Raw genomic sequence first — 18,561 nt, forward strand, 5'->3', positions numbered from 1 at the left:
TAAATAGGTTGGACTAAAACCTGGTGTTGTCAGACTTTTTACCATGAAACAATCCCAGCTCTTACTTCGCGTCTCCACCGTGAAAATTCAGCCCGACATGTATGTCATTTTAAAAAACAAATCTTCTCATATTGTGCTTTGAGATCCATAAATATTTCATTATCTGTGTTTCTGACATTTCTGCCACTAAACATTTCAACCAAAGTGACCATGACAAATTGAAAGGAACTTCACTTACTGTGAATCAAAATGTCAAACCCATTAAATTAAATATCAGAGATTTGATCCGAACAGCACTAAGTATTTAATGCAGTATGAAAACTCTTTTCATCATCGTATCCATGTATATATGAAGTTGTGTGCATATATATATATAAATAATGCATATATATGAAATACAAAATGTAAATACTGTCCAAAATAAGATACAGATCCCATCACTGATCAATGTGGGTTCATTTAAATCTATTCTTTATTCCATCCATAAACTTAATCATTTTCTTTGAGTAAACAGAAGGTCTTAACCAAATTGAGCTGCATTTAAGATAGAAATGCTACTGATATTTTTAAAAGCTGGAGAAAACAACAACCTTTAGATGTTCACGCACTTTTCGACCATCCTGAGTCTTTGGTCCCAAGACACTGCACTTTCCCTTTGTCAATCTTTCATTTTAAGTGCTCTCAGCTCACATACAATGCCAGTAATTCAAAATGCTGTGTTACTTTAGTGAGATGATTTCAAAAATCAAGAGAATAAACTTTTCCAAACAATTAAAATCAATGAGAAAAAGTGTAACAGTGATAGCTCTGCCCAGACTGGAGGAAGAGCTCTGCTGTTGCATGCATGAAGAAATTATATATCTGTCCTTTCTGACTTCCTTATGAACTATATTAAATATTGTGAACAAAGAAAATAATTCTCTTGCTCTTCCCTTTTCTTGTATTTTGTCCTCCAATTACATTTTACTCTTTGACACAGTCTCACTTTTTACACATTCAGAGTATGTTGCCATACAAAATGTTACCTCACACACTGCATCTGGAGTGAATAAAGTTATAGAGTTATAGAGGTTTCCATTTTGGAAACAGGCCATTTGGCCCAATTTATTCATGCAGCCCTTTTGTTTTAACAACTTAGCGAGTCCCACATGCTCATGTTTGGCCCATATCCCTCTGAATTCACCTAACCGTCATCATGTAACTGTCTGAATGCTTCTTTGAAGATAAAATGGTACCTGCCTCCACTACTATTTCTGGCAGCTTGGCCCAGACACTCACACCCTCTGTATGAAAAAATTGCCCCTCTGGACCCGTTTGTATCTCTTCCCTCTCACCTTAAACCTATGCCCTTCATTGGGAAAAGATGTTGACTGTCCAGCTGATCTATGCCCCTGATTATTTTATAGATCTATAAGATCACACTCTAAGCCTCCTATGCGCCAGAGAAAAATGTCCCAGTAGCATCCCAGTAAAGCTTTTGTGCACTCTTTCTAGTTTAATAATATCCTTTCTATAATAGGGTGACCAGAAGTGTACACAGTATTCCAAGTGTGGCCTTACTAATGTCTTGTACAACTTTAACAAGTCCCAACTCCTATATTCAATGCTCTGACAAATGAAGGCAAGCATGCCAAATGCCTTCTTCACCACTCTATCCATCTGTGGCTTCACTTTCAAGGAGCTATGAACCTGCATCCCTAGATCTCCTTGTTCTTTAACTCTCCCCAACGCCCTACCATTAACTGAGTAACTCCTGCCTTGGTTTGATCTACCAAAATGCATCACCTCGCATTTATCGAAATGAAACTCCATCTGCCATTTATCAGCCCATTGGCTCAATTGATCAAGATCCCATTGCAATCCTTCCTTCACTGTCCACTATGCCACTAATCTTGGTGTCATTTGCAAACTTACTAACCGTACCTCCTAAATTCTCATCCAAATTATTAATATAAATGACAATTAACAGTGGACCTAGTACCAATTTTTAAGGTACGCTGCAAGTCACAGGATTCCAGTTTGAAAAACAACCATCTACAACCACCCTCTGTCTTTTGTCATCAAGCCAATTTTGTACCCAATTGGCTACCTCACCCTGGATCCTGTGAGATTTAACCTGATGCAACAGTGGTACCTTGTCAAAGGTCTTGCTAAAGTCCATAAATAGGCTCATTGTGATTCCACTAAAACAGAAGGATTTGGGGATTTCAAATCAAAACTAGCCCACCTTTAAACCTGTCCATGTTTGATTTTAACTGCCAGAGAGGTGACCAATCTGCTGTCAGGACGTGGCGGGTCGATTGGTAAAATCATTTAGGAGATCCGGTTGGCTCCATTTTAACATAATTTAAGAACATAAGAAATAGGAACAGGAGTAGGCCATCTAGCCCTTCAAGCCTGCCCTGCCATTCTAGATCATGGCTGATCTGAAGTGGATCAGTTCCACTTTCCCTCTTTCTCCCCATAACCCTTAATTCCCTTGTCTATCAGAAATCGATTTAACCGTGACTGAAATATATTCAGTGAGGCAGCCTCCACCACTTCAATGGGCAGAGAATTCCAGAGATTCACCACCCTTTGAGTGAAAAAGTTCCTCCTCAACTCTGTTCTCCTCCTTATTTTGAGGCTGTTGTTAGCAGTGCTTTAGCGACAGTAAAAACAAGAGAGTTTCCTTCAGGCCATGTAAGACCACCCACCCACTCTCTCTCTCTCACACTCTCACACACACACAAACCTGTTGATGATTGCACAGTTCCATCTTAATGATGTTGACATTTCAAAATATCCCTGAAAATTCAAAACCTGAAGGAATGAGGATCCACACTTCTAACAGTTAAAGTTTTGGTGCCAGGGACATTGATTGGCCATTGTTAGCATCTATCATATTCTGTAGGAGTACTTATGCTTGTCACAGCAAAGCTACACTGTCTTTGACAGGGTTAGTTTGCAGTTAATGGACAAGTATCACAAGTTTCTGAATAAAATACAAGGAAACAAGGACTAACATGCCATTTTTTCAAAACAAGCAACAAAGCATCAAAACTCAAAGAAAATTTTGGATATTTTCTTGTCCAGCCTCTTGCACCATTATTAGACCTAATCTATTCTATAAATCTGCTATGTGCACTGATTCACCCATCATCCCTGTGTTTGGTGATGTATATTAGTTCCTGATTCGGCAATATCAATTTTAACAAACTCATCCTTGTTTCATTGCCATCAATGGTAAAATGGTATATCTGCATTGTCTGGCCCCTCCCTATTTCTAATCTCCTTCTACCCTCTGAGATATCTGTGCTTGTCAAATTATAGTCTTGTGAGCATCTCTAATTTTAATTGCACTGCCATTGACGACTGTGCCTTCAGCGGCTTAAAATTTTTTTTACATTTATTTATTAGTGTCACAAGTAAGCTTACATTAACTCTGCAATAAATTTATTGTGAAAATCCCCTAGTCACCACACTCCGGCATCTGTTCAGGTACACTGAGGGAGAATTTTGCATGGCCAATGCACCTAACCAGCACATTTTTCAGACTGTGAGAGGAAACCGGACCATTCAGAGGAAACTCACACAAACACGAAGAGAATGTACAGACTCTGCACAGATAGTGACCCAAGCTAGAAATCAAACCCGGGTACCTGGCACTGTGAGCTAGTAATGCTAACCACTGTGCTGCTTACATACTTAGCTCTCGAATTCGCTCTCTAAACATTTCTGCTTCTACCACTTTCGCCCTTTGAAACATTTATTAAAGCCTATCTTTTTGGCTAAACTTTTGATCATATGCCCCAATATCTCCCTCCGTGGCTTAGTATCAACCTTTGTATTTTTTCCTGTCAAGCCCCTTGGGACAGTTTACTTTGTTAATACATTAATACGTTGTATTCATGTTTAACTGTATCTGGTTGCTAAAATAAATTGATATGCCACTTACCCATTGATAACAATAAATGCCACTAGTCTTGCCATAGCAAATTCTGGCTCAGTAAACTTGGAAATCACAGATTCCAAAGGAGGAGGCATTAATATACCTTAGATTATGTGTCTTATTATTTTTGGTGCACTTTGAGATTCAATGGAGCCTAGGAGCCTCTTGGATAGAGAATCTGATGAAATGGAGCAATGTCAATAATCTCTCCCCCAATGACAGTAAAATGAAGGAGTCAGTCATTGACTTCAGTAAACTTAATGGAGGACATGCCCCTGTCTACATCAACGGTGGTGAAGTGGAAATGCTCGAGAGCTTCAAGTTTTTTGGTGTTTAGATCTCCTAAAATCTGTCCTGGTCCCTCCATGCCAACACTATAGTTAAGAAAGCCCACTAACGCCTCTACTTTCTTAGGAAGTTCAGGGAATTCAGCACGTCTAGTACGATGCTCACCATTTTCTTGCAGATGTGCCATAGAAATGGCTCCTCCTCTGACCAAGACCGCAAGAAACTTCAAAATATTGTGAACATAGCCCAGTCAATCACAAACCAGCCTCCCATCTATTGACTCCATCTATACTTCTTGCTGTCTCGGAAAAGCAGCCAATGTAATCAAGGACCCCACATACCCCAGACATACTTTTTTCCACCTTCTTCCATCAGGAAAAAGGTACAAAAGTCTGAGATCACGTACCAACCGACTTAAGAACAGCTTCTTCTCTGCTGCCATCAGACTTTTGAAAGGATCCTTCTAACTATAACACTATATTCTGCACCCTATCCTTTCCTATTCCCCTATGTACTCTATGAACCCAATGGTATGTTTGGACTGTGTAGTTTGCAGGAAACAATACTTTCAATGAATCCCAATAAATGTGACAATAATAAATTTTTAAAAAATCAGTTAGGGGCTTGGTGGATGTCACTGTAGTTTCACTATAAGAAGCTAGTTGTGCAAGTTAAAATAATATGTAAAGTTTTTCCGATGCCTCGATTTCAAATTTGCTGCTTTTAGTCAATTACTTTAGAGCACACCAACTTTTAAAATGACTGTAACCCCCACTCCTGCCAAGATCAAGTCCAGTCAAATACCAGGTTAGTGTGCAGAGGCAGCAAGTAAATAGCAAAACTAATAAAATAATATTGGGCGGCATGTTGGTACAGTGGTTAGCGTTGATATCTCACAGCTCCAGAGACCTGGGTTTGATTCCTGGCTTTGGTCACTGTCTGTGTGGAATCTGCATGTTCTCCCTGTGTTTGCCTGGGTTTCCTTCAGGTACTCCGGTTTCCTCCCACTGTCCAAAGATGTGCAGGTTAGGTTGATTGGCCATAAATTGCCCCTTAGTGTCTCGGGATGTGTATGTTAGAGGGATTGGCAGGTAAATATGTGGGTTTTGGGGATAAGGCCTGGGTAGGATTGTAGTCAATGCAAACTTGATGGGCCAAATTGCCTCCATCTGCGCTGTAGGGATTCTATGAATATGATTTATTGTGAGGGGAATTAGATATAAGAATAGAGAGGTTATGCTTCAGTTATACAGGGTGAGATCACAACAGGCAGGCTACCATTGAACCCAACTAGTCCACCTCCAGGAAAAGCACTTGGAGGAGGGATCACATTCTGGAACGGACTTGATGCACTTCTTTATGTATCGTCCTCAAGTTCCCACCTCTAAGGTTACCGTTGTGTGCATTCAGCCCACAGTGTAAGACTCTGGACTCTAACTCGTGTTTTAAATAAGTTCAGCAAAACCTCTCGAGTTTTGCACTCAATCCTTCAATTTATAAAGCCTGGGATCCCATACTGTAATGAATACCTAATTCATTGTTCATGCAAATATTCCAGGGATGAATGCCAGAATGCTGTGGCCTCCCTGTGGTGTTTTTCTTGGTGGCGTGCCGTAGACTGGCAGCAGTATCTTTGGGTTCCGTTGCTGTCAATGGGATTTTCCGCTCCTGCTTCAGTTGGGTGGCTTTGGTGACCAGGACAGAAAATATAATGAGAAGGTCAAAGTTGCATTTCACATCGCTGTAAAAGCAGGAAGAGAAGATTCCCTCCCCCCCATCAGGGATGGGCTGCCTTTCCCACTGTTCAATATCGGGAACATCATTGTAATGAATTAGCTCATTATCAGGCCCAAACACTGGAATGATATCCCCACTTAAATGATATTCCTATGTAAATAATGCACCCATGGTGTTGTGAAGCATGACTGGTCTCAGAGGGCATGCCACTTGGTAAGTATTACTGACGGGGAAGTTTGCAGGTGAGCCCAGCACTCAGGGGAGAGGGCCATGCCAGGTTAGTACCAGGGGATGCCAATGGCGTCAGGATAGTGTCAGGATGGTACTGGGGTGCACCTGTGTGGAGATTGCTTACTGGTGTGCTTGCTGTGTACTGAGCTTGCCTTTAAAAAGGGTGCATACGACATCAAATCATTGCTTTGATGGTGGTTTGAGTGAATCAGAAGCTGCCCACCAGCAATATAATGAGTAACGCATGTCTGCATTTTTGTTCACAGTCCCACAGGATGTTGTGAAGAAAGCTGCAGTTGCCATGATGACTTTAATGCCCCTATGCCTGTCCAGTACTAACCTTCATCAATATTGGAGAAAATCTCACCCAAAATTTATAATGAGATGTTGTGACTCACTGTGGTCACTGACATCTGGGTGGATTGCTGAGATATCTGTGGAGCCTGTGTTAGTCATCTCTGCTTTTTAATGTGCAATGTGGTATGTTCAGAAAAGCAGTTTACCTGTCAATTCATATTTCCCGCATTTTAATTCTGAACTTCAGAAGATGGATCTTTGAGATTGTTTTACTTTTCCGAATTTGTACAGTAAAATTCATTTTGCTTATTTAAAACTGTGGAACTTGTGTCTTCATTCTCTTACTGAGTAACCAGGATTTCAAACATTGCCAACTTAAAACAAAATGTTACTGATCCCTAACCAGGTCTAACAATATGTTGTATTAACTGCTTTGTTAACCTTAACTGCCACCATGAAGAATTCACTAATATATTTAAAAGCTTACAAAAACAAAACTCTATTTACTTGTTCTAAAAATTGAGATTTTTTTTGCCTTAGCTATTGGAAGTTGCTAATGATTCCCTTTGTGTGCTTTGTATTTCAAAGGCCATTTATCATACGATTCTCATAGCCGGTGTGACTAATATACCCATTTCATTCTTTAATATATTATCGGAAAGCATCCGCATTCATCCTTGTGACAAATTGCTTAATTTTAATTAAGACAGCACAATTAATCCTTAGACCTCTCCGCTTGGGAGGGTGATTTTGCTCGAGAGATAATTTTATTGGCCAAATTATGAACGATTAAACAATGGAAGATTTGTTAGTTAATTGTATCTTTTGAATAAAACGTACTGCATTCATCACAATTATGCAGAACTATTAAACATTTCCTTCAATTATGCCAAAGTACAATAGACGCTACGATTTAACTGTTAATAATTTATACAGAAGACTTTTACAATTTACAATTTTCAGAAGAACTTGCAACATTTTTGGATAATAAATTGTGTACAGTGTCCTATTTTCTTTTCAATGTATCATCGGACTTAGCTGAGATGGTGAAAGTATTCTATAGAAGAAGCAAAAGTAACAGATTTAACATGCTGATTTTGTTTAAGAAGTGACCCAATCATTACATTTTGCACAAATGACTGCATAAACGTTGCAATGACAAGCAGATTTTGGCTTTAGAAAAAAGTGATAATAAATCTATCCAGTTCTGTTAATGTATTCAATTTGCGTGACTGTTGGATTATAAAAGAACCTTCCTATCTCATCCCTTCATCTCTTTAATTTATCTACATTTGCAGAGATTTCCAAAAGGATGATGAGAGTATGTGGGGAATTTTCCCATTCTGCCCACCATGGGAATTATACCAGGTGGGGGGGTGGGGCTGCAGGGTTGCGGCGGGGAGGGGGGTAGGAATCACGCCCATTGACCTCGGGTGGGATTCTCCGGTTTTGGGACGATTGCGGCTGGAGGATCCCACTCTATGGGTGGAATTCTCTGGCCGCACTGGTCTAAAAGCCGGAAATTCCCGCCTGACTGTCAATGGTGTTTCACATACTCCACAAGCTGCCTGCTAAAATTTCAGTGGCAGGCGGAAGGGGAGAATTCCGGCCAATATATTTTAAAGAATTAATGCATTCCATTGGGTTCACTTTTTCTCCTGAGTCTGAAATTTCAATGAGGCATTGACTTTTATGGCTTTTCCTCCCAAATGTTCCCATTTACATCTCATATTTTTGAAATAATTTTTAAAATGATAACTTTATAAACATAACATTGGGTTCTCTGAATCTGGACAACTGTAACATTAATTAGGAAAGCACTTTTCTCCAACATTATGGTGAGCATTGACCAGTTGACTTTTCCTTTACAAGGCATTGATGCAATGAGTTCCTGTTCGATCCTGAATGGTCTGGTGGAATAATTTAGTGACGAATTCCTGTTTTATTCAAATAGCAATTAAAATTTCACCTAAAAGCAACTATCACAATTAAAGGAGAGCTGATAAGGATGACCTGGTAGATGAGTAGACAGATATTGAGGGGAGGTGATGGTCAAGTGGCATTATCGCTCATCTATTAATCCAGAAACTCAGCCAATGTTCTGGGGACCCAGGTTCGAATCCTGCCATGGCAAATGGGCGGAATTTGAGTTCAATAAAAGTATCTGGAGTTAAGAATCTATTGGTGACTGTGAAACCATTGTCGTCGACTGTTGGAAAAACCCAGCTGGTTCATCAGTGTCCTTTGGCGAGGGAAATTTTCTATCCTTACCTGATCTGGTCTACATGTGACTCCAGAGCCACAGCAATACAGTTGACTCTCAACTGCCCTTCAAGGGCAACTAGGAATGGACAATAAATGCTGGCCAGCTAGCGACACCCATGTCCACAAATGAATTTAAAAAATAAGTTCCATATCTCTATCTACACTATCTATATATAATAAAGCCAGTAATTCCCTCCAATTCGGAGAACATGGCCTTGCAATAGATCTATGGAATATTTTGCAACTGCTGAGGAGAACTGGCACTGACATTACAACAATATTAATTGTCAGCCCCATGAAGAATTTCTGCTGTCTACACTTTTTAATGACCTTATAAAAATCCGTTTTTATGGAATGGAATTTGGCGATGGCTCTAGAATACATTTGTTCAATAACTGGTATTTCACCTTTTCAAGTTTGTAAGTCGTCTAAGGCTTAAAATGCCAATAGGGAATTGAAAACCTCAGTGACAAAGACTCCAATTGTAAGAAAAATGAGTGCAGATAAGGATGGGAACTACGGCTGGAATATATAAAATACTCTTATAAATTGAAAGATAACAGACAACTCCTGTTTCCAAGAATTGGAAAAATAGATCAAGATTTATCTTTATATCTACGATTTTATATGTGATAGCACAACACAAAGCTACTCCAACAAGGTATTGATTTGATTTATTATTATCACGTATTGGGACACACTGAAAAAAGTGCTGTTTCTTGGATGCCATCCAGATAAAGCATACTATTCGTAGAGTACATACGGGAGAAGGAAAGAGGAGGTTGCAGAATGTAGTGTTACAGTCATAGCTATGGTGTAGGAAAAGAACAACTTAATATAAGGTAGACCCATGCAAAAATCTGGTGGCAGCAGGGAAAAAGATGTTCTTGAGTCAGTTGGCACGTGACCTCCGACTTTTGTATGTTTTTCCCGATGGAAGAAGGTGGAAGAGAGTATTGTGGGGTACGTGGGGTCCTTGATTAAGCTGGTTGCTTTTCTGAGGCAGTGGGAAGTGTAGACAGGGTCAATGGGTAGAAGGCTGACTTGCATGATGGACTGGGCTTTGTTCACAATATTTTCTAGTTACTTGCGGTCTTGGTCAGAGCAGGAGCGGGACCCGAGCTGTAAATTTCCTTAGTCAAGCCTATCAGCAGCAACATAACTCTTCCCAAGCACATTAAGGATTGAGCAGGATAAAGTGTTATTAATCATAACACTTTATCATTTGATAATACTTAACGTGGTGATGAAATACGATAGTGTTAATTATTGTAGTAATAACACATACTTGACCGAAATCAACATAATCTGAACCCATCGACACAATTAAAAAATTTAAATGTATTCTCATTAGGTAGATACTTATCTTCGCCACCAGACCTGTAATTTGGTGAAGTGAATTATTTGTCTGTTCTGGAAGCTGTCCAAATGTCATTCCAAAAATTTACCCCAGACTCCACAACTCAGCCTTAATTACGTCTCACTTAATTGCAACACAATAATGTTGTGATTAATGTTCAAGATTATAGCACAGTTACATATTTAAATATGCAGGGTGGAATTTTCCCACCAAAAATGGCAACCTCAGCGCAAAAACCAATGCAATTCCCATCAGCCCCAGCGACAGGATCTAGACCACAATTTTTAGGCGCTTAGATAAATAATTTCCCTTGTGCCTGAGGTGTGAAGTGTCTGATTCGCCCATCTCCAGGGACCATCTGCCTACTTCAATTAAGCTGCATTGAAACAACTCCAGAGCACTTGGTTTCATTCAAACCAGGAGGATGGCAGTGAGGAAGCCTGCTCCTCGATTCACAGAGGGGATCCTCACCCATATACTGGATGCAGTTGAGAGACAAACAGCAATATACCTTTGGGCTGGCAGGAGACCCTCCAGCAAAATAACAAATGTCCGCTGGGAGACAGTCACAGCACTGGGGTCAACGCCATGAGACTGCACAAGGGAGCGGGGGTGTCATGTCAGAAGAAGATGAATGACCTACTCTGTTCTGCCAGGGGTAAGCGTTCCCTGTTTCCTCTGCACTCCAATTTACCGTCACCCTTCGGAATGTCACCTCGATCCTACATGCTGCCACTTAACAAACCCCCCCCAACATCTGGCCTCCCATAAGCTTCCTCACACCCCAGGCACTCATCAGTACCGCTCTCTCTGCTTGCACATAGTGCCTACACATGCCAGGTTTCAACCATCAATACCTGATTGCCAGGCAGCCAGATTTGTATTCCCGTAGGATATAGTTTGTCCTAGATCCTATGTCCTATAGTATGAGGAGTGAAAGAAGACAAGCAGTGGAATGCCCAGGTTTATGATCCTGACTGCATTTGAGCAAAGACTCCTAGAGCTCCAGAGGAGATGCAGGAGCGGGCCTAAGCTGAGGGCACGGTGGACCTGTGAGAGAAAAGTGAGTGGCCATGGCAACTTTATTCCAGGTGACGAGTCTCACCCGAGTTCTGTGTAAATTAGACCATTAAACTGGCTATGTACTAATATCTTCCCTTGCAGGAACATGATCTGATCAACCTGGCCCCTCCACTAGCAGCGTCCCACCGTCTACCCGCAACATAACCTCAGAGGAAATGTCAGGAGCATCACAGCTGTCATCCATCATTGCAGAGACACATACCTCGGTGTGTGATCTTAGCACGTAGGCATCTGGGGTCACTGTTTGGTCAGCACTATATAGCTGCTGATACACATTAGATGGAGACAGGAACATCCCAGGGATCGGACAGTCGGAGATCTGCTGGATCACCGGACTCAACTGTGCCCCAGCCAGATGCCATGCCTCCAGATTTGTTTGTCCATCAGCTGCGATGCAAAGGCTTACAGGATTACCAGGAGGTGGTGTCAACGACATTCCTGCAACTGCAACTGGAGGAGCCCCAAAACCTGTCCAGTGTTGCATGGCATCCAGGCCAAAACTGCAAGGTGATGCCTGCTGTGGAAAGCCTGGGATTCAAGGTCAGATCCATGGCAGAAGGACCCCAAAGCATGGCTCAATCTCTGAGGACACTGGCTGAGAGATTCAACTGGTGCAGACACTGGTGGCCCTCAGAACTGGCAGTGACAAATGACATTGAGGCTTCTGGAGCTCACACCAGCTGCCCTTCTGTCCAGTGGAATAACCCAGGGGTAAGGAGCACTCAGAGGGAAGAGGATCTGTTGGGGCACAGTCCAGAACCTTCTATCCAGGAGAACCGGGGAGTGCCCAGTCAATCTGAATCCTCCCTTTTTGAGACTGGTGCAACTCAGGCACAGGGGACAGAACAGGATAATGCGACAACACCGGTGCCACTAAGAACAGGCTGGCATCCTCTAGGACTTGACCCTTCAGAGAACATGCCCCAAGGGCATCATAGGCAACCGGGTTTGGAAGGCAGCAGGCCGCCTCCACCTCTGATGTGCATCCTGGGAACACAGCTAGAAATAGTGGGAGGATTTGCATGGTTAAGGAATTGTAGGGCATAGGATGGGAAAGGGTGAAGTTAGGCACTAATAGTTGGGGGACGTTATCATTTGTTACATTTTTATATGTCATTGCCTTGAACATTATTGCTGCTCACCACTTTAACACCTCAGAATCATTAACCCACCTCCAGTGGCAGGGAGCTTCTCCCCATTCCAACACAGCTTTTCTCACTGGGCCTCCATGCCTGAATATTCCAATTGCTCGGGCATGGTTCAGTGACCTTGCCCCCTCCAATCCCCTTCCAGAGAACAGGGACAAAGGGATGTAGGGCAGAACCTCACTCAGACAAGAGTCGGGGAGTCAGCGTGCTGTCAGCAGCCAGACAGGAGTCAAATATAAGCAGTAGCTAAGGAGCATCACAGACCACTCCTGCCTATGAGTTGTCATCACCCTCCTGTAGTGACCTTGATGCCCACAGTCCATAAGGACATGGCACAGGTATTACATACAGAATCTCCTTTGTGAAGCGGCATCTTTGAGGGCAAATGGTGTTGGGGGCCTCCATGAAGGACGCATGAGTCTAATATACTCTTGATCTTCTTCAATATCCCTGTGCCCCCTACAAGGCTGGTGCGGCCTCCAGCTCCTGATCCTGTCCTGCAGGGTCTTCCCTAGGTGATGCCACATGTTGCTGCTGGTCTGTGCTCCTCCAGCGAATGATTAGTAAGATAGCCAGCTCCACCCTGATATTGATCAGAATCCTGTGAGAGAGTGAGAGCGTGTGTGTGAGAGAGACAGAGAGAGAAAGAGAGAGAGAGGGGGAGGGAGAGAGAGTCAGTTTGTATCTCAGCCACTGACCATCATTATCTCCCATGACCCACTGGCCTTCCTGACCTGGGAGCAGCCAGTCCCTGAGTTTTGACAGCAACAAGTGTCCACCCGCAGCTCAGGCACCCTCCCATTCCCAGGCCATGACTGGCCCCAGTCTATGCCTTCACCCACTTAAACTCGCCTGTAGCCTCCCATCTGCACTTCTCCTTCCTTAGGTTTACTTCCATAGGCATCATACAGGAGGGTCATATGCTCCCTCATCCCAATTGACCAAGGTCAACTGGGCAATTATGTCTGCCTTGCAAACGTGGGGTCCCGGCAGAGAAGTGATGCCATTGGCACTTGACCCCATGACATCAAGCTTTGATCTCGGAATGATTCATGCCATTCCTTGACTTTGAGACTGGGGGCAGTTGATATTACTAATGATTAACTCTTAATGGCCAAGTACTGTCATAAACATCAGTCTCAGGAATCGTAGAGGGCACAATTGCTTTATGTTTCAGAGAGAGCCAGAGCCAATAACCACCCTTCTTAGCCAGACTGCATAATTCACAGATCTCATTGCTGTGATGCCTCAACACTTAAGCAACCTGGACAGCTACTCCATAGGTTGGAACCACCCTCCCATACCCTGGGTGGTCACCGTGTTGCCTTCTCTTTCAGGATCTCATCCACACTGCCCCTGAGGCCTGGCTCTATGACTCTCATCACACCCTATACCCAACCCCCACGTGACCCCGTGGCTGCCCCAATCACAGGCTGTATACTCAACACAGAAAGTAAACTGGCACAGAACAGAAAGCAAACTCTAGGACACTAATTGCAAACCCCACCCTGCACTGCGAATAGAGCCTTATATCCCGAACAGCTGCCCTCCTCTTTCTGTCACCTTCCCCAACCCTCTCTTCTAGACACCATCCACCCCATTCCTCCACTTCTGCCCCCCTTCTCTCCCACTACCAAATGAACACTCCCAACCTCCCCCATCCTGGAGTTGCCCAGTGGCCTTTATCCCCTTGGATTCCCTGATACTCAGTGGAGACAGTGGTACTTACTCACCTCCTTCTCTCTCAGAAGTCATGGCACCTGGTTCTCACTTTCTAAAAACCAGTAATAAATGGTGCCAGTGTGACGTCATGGTTAGAAAATTCAATGAGGACTGAAAATGTGACCTTAAACCGACTAAGCCGATGCTAATGGATTCAAATTCATGTTAATCAAGTTTGCGCCCTTCATGGATGTTAATCTGTTGACATCATCAGGGAGGGCCTGGGAAGATTGATTTTTAAAATCTCACCAGTGCAAATCCCTGTTTGGTCTCTCGCAATACTTAACAGCCATGATGGGATTCACATCCACAATTAACAGACCTGCTAAATCATGCCTACGGTCTGTATCACTGTGAGCTCCAGAGTTAAGGCTCTACCTTGATGGCAATGAGTATAAAAGGATCTTTCTTTGTGTAAGCGTTTTGAGTACTTCTGGCTTCCTTTGTGATGCTGGCCATGTCTAAAGTATCAGGAAGTCCTTCCTCATATACAGTAATTAATCTATGTTACAGACCATCAGGAAGTGTTGTCCAGGCAAAACCTTTCAAGAAATAATGAGCTTCTTAGATGTTGAAAATAGCAGAATTTCTTGAATGGATGAATTTAGATGAGTTGAATACGGCCATTGTCAGCTGTAATTATATTACCCTGTCGCAAGTGCAGTATAAGAGATAGGTGAGTGCAATGTATCAAAGCACAAGCATGTTTCGTAAGAATTAACCCATTAATTTTACTATCCCATGACATCCCTTGGTCTGATTTTTAGTGAAATTTGCAGTAACCGAAGAAATGTACTTAGTTGTCATACAAAAGTATAATTTGTTCACCTATCCATATTGGCAATGTTCTAGGCTCCTGTAGGTTGAACTTTTAATCATCTCACAGTGCGTTATTTTGCCTGCAGCATTCTTCTATGTCAGTTGATGATATTCTTATTCATCCCATTTAACTCAGTTCATAAGATTCTGCCTTCCAACATTAGACAATTCACTTCTTTGTTAACCCATTTATCACATTCATAGAATCTCCAGAGGCCATTCAGCCCACTGAGTCTGCATTGGCTCTCTGACATAGGTGTTTTAACAGGCCATCTCCCTCACCCTTCACACTTACAATGGCTAATCCGTCTAACCTACACATCTTGGGACACAAAGGAGCAATTTAGCACGGCCAATCCACCTAATCTGCACATCTTGGGACTGTGGGAGGAAATTGGAGCACCTGGAGGAAATCCATGCAGACACAAAGAGAATGTGCAAACGCCACATTGATAATCATCCAAGACTGGAATTGAACCTGGGTCCCAGGCACTGTGAGGTAGCAGTGCTAACCACTGTGCCACCATGTCACCCATTGTTGGGATATTTTCTTCTTTTGAATAAATCTGGGCATTAGTTGTGAAAAGTTTTCCTCTTTCATTATCTGCTAATAGTCCTTCAATGATACTGCCAACCAGGTTTTATTGGATGCTTGCTCACAACCTATTCCCTTCCTATTTTGTTTAACCTGATTAGAAACCAAAGATATTCCATTTCAGCTTTCAACTATGGATGGCAAGGTGAAAAAGGATTCATATGATCATCAAAAAAGATTACTGTTTTTAATAACTACTTGCAAGAAAATTCTGATTTGCTTAAGCTCGCTAGTTAGGAGTTGAATTTGAATTCTAGGTTCCAAACAGGCAAGAACAGAGTGATATGGTCCTGAAAATGATGAAGAAAGTCATACTGTCCCACTTCCATTGATGGTGCTACATAATAATCTTATTGTACTAAGGGCCTTATGATGAGGAACATGATGCTATTTCTATTGACAAAAAGGAAAGAGCCATGGGAGATATTAGCACTAATTTTAAGCAGACACACAGCACTTTGTGAACATGGTGATCCAATTCCTTCACTCTGGAATCATCTCCTTCTTGGCACTTCACATTCCAGCACTTTTACACATTGTGGCCTGAATTTTCAGATGGAGGTGTCTTCTTTCCCACTATCTGAAGAAGTGCAGGAAACACATCCCTGTCATCCCCAACTACCTTGCAGCCAACTTTGGCTCCAAGGGGCACTGATTGGCTGTGGGAAGGACTTATGCCCTTCACTCAGGAGGAAGTCTTGCCTTAGACAGCTGCCAGCTAACCTAATTGGCTGGCACCTCTCCAGTCCTTGCAATGGACAAACGAGGAACTTCAAGAAGACCTCAGGAGATTCAGTCCAGGAACCGGAGATCAATGCAAACTCGAGGAGTCCCAAGAAGGCCTTGGGCTCAAGGGAAGTGATCAGAATTTCAGAGATGAGGCTAGTGCGGAGGAAGGTCCAGAGCTGGGCTAGCGCTTAATATAAAAAAGGATAACAAGAGTTTTTATAAATATATAAAAAGGAAGAGGCTGGCTAGGGTGAACGTTGGTCCCTTAGAGGATGAGAAGGGGGACTTAGTGGTAGGGGATGGGGAAATGGCTGAGGTCTTGAATAACTTTTTTGTTTCGGTCTTCACGGAGGAGGACGTGAATAATTTGCCGGATGTTAGAGATGGAAAGGTGGTAGGACTGGAGGGTCTCGATGACATTACTGTTACTAGAGAGGTGGTGCTCGACAGACTGGAGGGGCTGATTGTGGACAAGTCCCCAGGACCGGATGGAATGCATCCGAGGGTCCTGAAAGAAATGGCGGAGGTGATAGTGGATGCCTTAGTGGTTATTTTCCAGACGTCGCTGGATTCCGGGGAAGTGCCGGAAGATTGGAAAACGGCTAATGTTACGCTGTTGTTTAAGAAGGGTGCCAGGCAAAAGGCGGGGAATTATAGGCCTGTTAGTTTAACGTCTGTTGTAGGTAAAATGTTAGAATCCGTCATCAAGGAGGAAATAGCGAGGCATCTTGAGGGGAACTGCTTCATAGAGCAGACGCAGCACGGTTTCGTTAAAGGGAAGTCATGTCTGACAAATTTACTGGAGTTCTATGAGGATGTGTCGAGGGCGGTGGATAGAGGAGAGCCAGTGGATGTGGTCTTTCTGGATTTTCAGAAGGCGTTTGACAAGGTACCTCACAAGAGGTTATTGCAGAAGGTAAGGGGGCATGGAGTTGGGGGTAGGGTGTTAGCGTGGATAGAGGACTGGTTGTCAAATAGGAGGCAGAGAGTGGGGGTCAATGGATGCTATTCGGATTGGTGGTTGGTGACTAGTGGAGTGCCCCAGGGGTCGGTGCTGGGGCCTCAGCTATTTACCATTTATATAGATGATCTGGAGGAGGGAGCCGAGTGTAGGGTGTCGAAATTTGCTGATGACACCAAAATTGGTGGAAAGGCAAATTGTGCGGAGGGTGGGGAGAGTCTACAGAAGGATCTAGATAGGCTGGGTGAATGGGCCAGGAAATGGCAAATGGAATTTAATGTTGGCAAGTGCGAGGTGGTACACTTTGGTAGGAATAATGGAAGGAAGGATTATTACTTACATGGAGAAAAACTGCAGCAGGCGACGGTGCAGAGGGACCTCGGGGTCCTTGTGCATGAGTCGCAAAAACCCAGCTTGCAGGTGCAGCAGGTGGTCAGGAAGGCGAATGGGATGCTGGCCTTCATCGCGAGGGGGGTTGAATATAAAAGTAGGGAGGTCTTGCTGCGGCTGTATAGGGCATAGGTGAGGCCGCAGCTGGAGTACTGTGTGCAGTTTTGGGCACCGTACTTACGCAAGGATATTTTGGCCTTGGAGGGAGTGCAGAGGAGGTTTACTAGGCTGATACCGGAGTTGAGGGGGTTGAGCTATGAGGAGAGGCTGAATAAATCAGGCTTGTACTCGTTAGAGTTTAGAAGAATGAGGGGAGATCTCATTGAGACGTATAAGATGATGAATGGGATGGATAGGATAGAGGTGGAGAGACTCTTCCCGCTCAGAAAGGATAGTAGGACTAGGGGGCACAGCCTCAAGATAAAGGGGGGGCGGTTTAGAACGGAGTTGAGGAGGAACTTCTTCACTCAAAGGGTGGTGAATCTCTGGAATTCTCTGCCCATTGAAGTGGGGGAGGCTACCTCGCTAAATATTTTTAAGACGCGGGTTGATGGGTTTTTGATAAGCGAGGGGATTAAGGGTTATGGGGAGAGGGTGGGAATGTGGAGATGAGCCAAGACAGATCAGCCATGATCTTATTGAATGGCGGGGCAGGCTCGAAGGGCTAGTTGGCCTACTCCTGCTCCTATTTCTTATGTTCTTATGTTCTTATGACACCAGAACTTAAGAGTGGGGTAGGTAGATGCCTGACTTCTGAAAGGGCTTCCGGCAGAGGTGTTCCCCCCTCCCCCAACTTTCCCACCTGAGATGCAACTTTGTTGTTTTTTTGGTCTTTCCCCACAGAGGTTCAATTTTCTCGCCAGTCTAAAAATTGAGGCTGAATGTGAAAATCCTTTATATAGCCATTAATTGGCCACTTAAGGGCCTCAAATGGGGCAAGTGCAGGCTGACCACGTGAGGCCTTTCCAGTCCTAGCATGAAATCACTGTATGGTCAGGACAGACG

The sequence above is a fragment of the Carcharhinus amblyrhynchos genome, chromosome 22, assembly GCF_965287045.1.
Source record: "Carcharhinus amblyrhynchos chromosome 22, sCarAmb.v2.hapA, whole genome shotgun sequence".
NCBI classification, from domain to species: domain Eukaryota; kingdom Metazoa; phylum Chordata; class Chondrichthyes; order Carcharhiniformes; family Carcharhinidae; genus Carcharhinus; species Carcharhinus amblyrhynchos.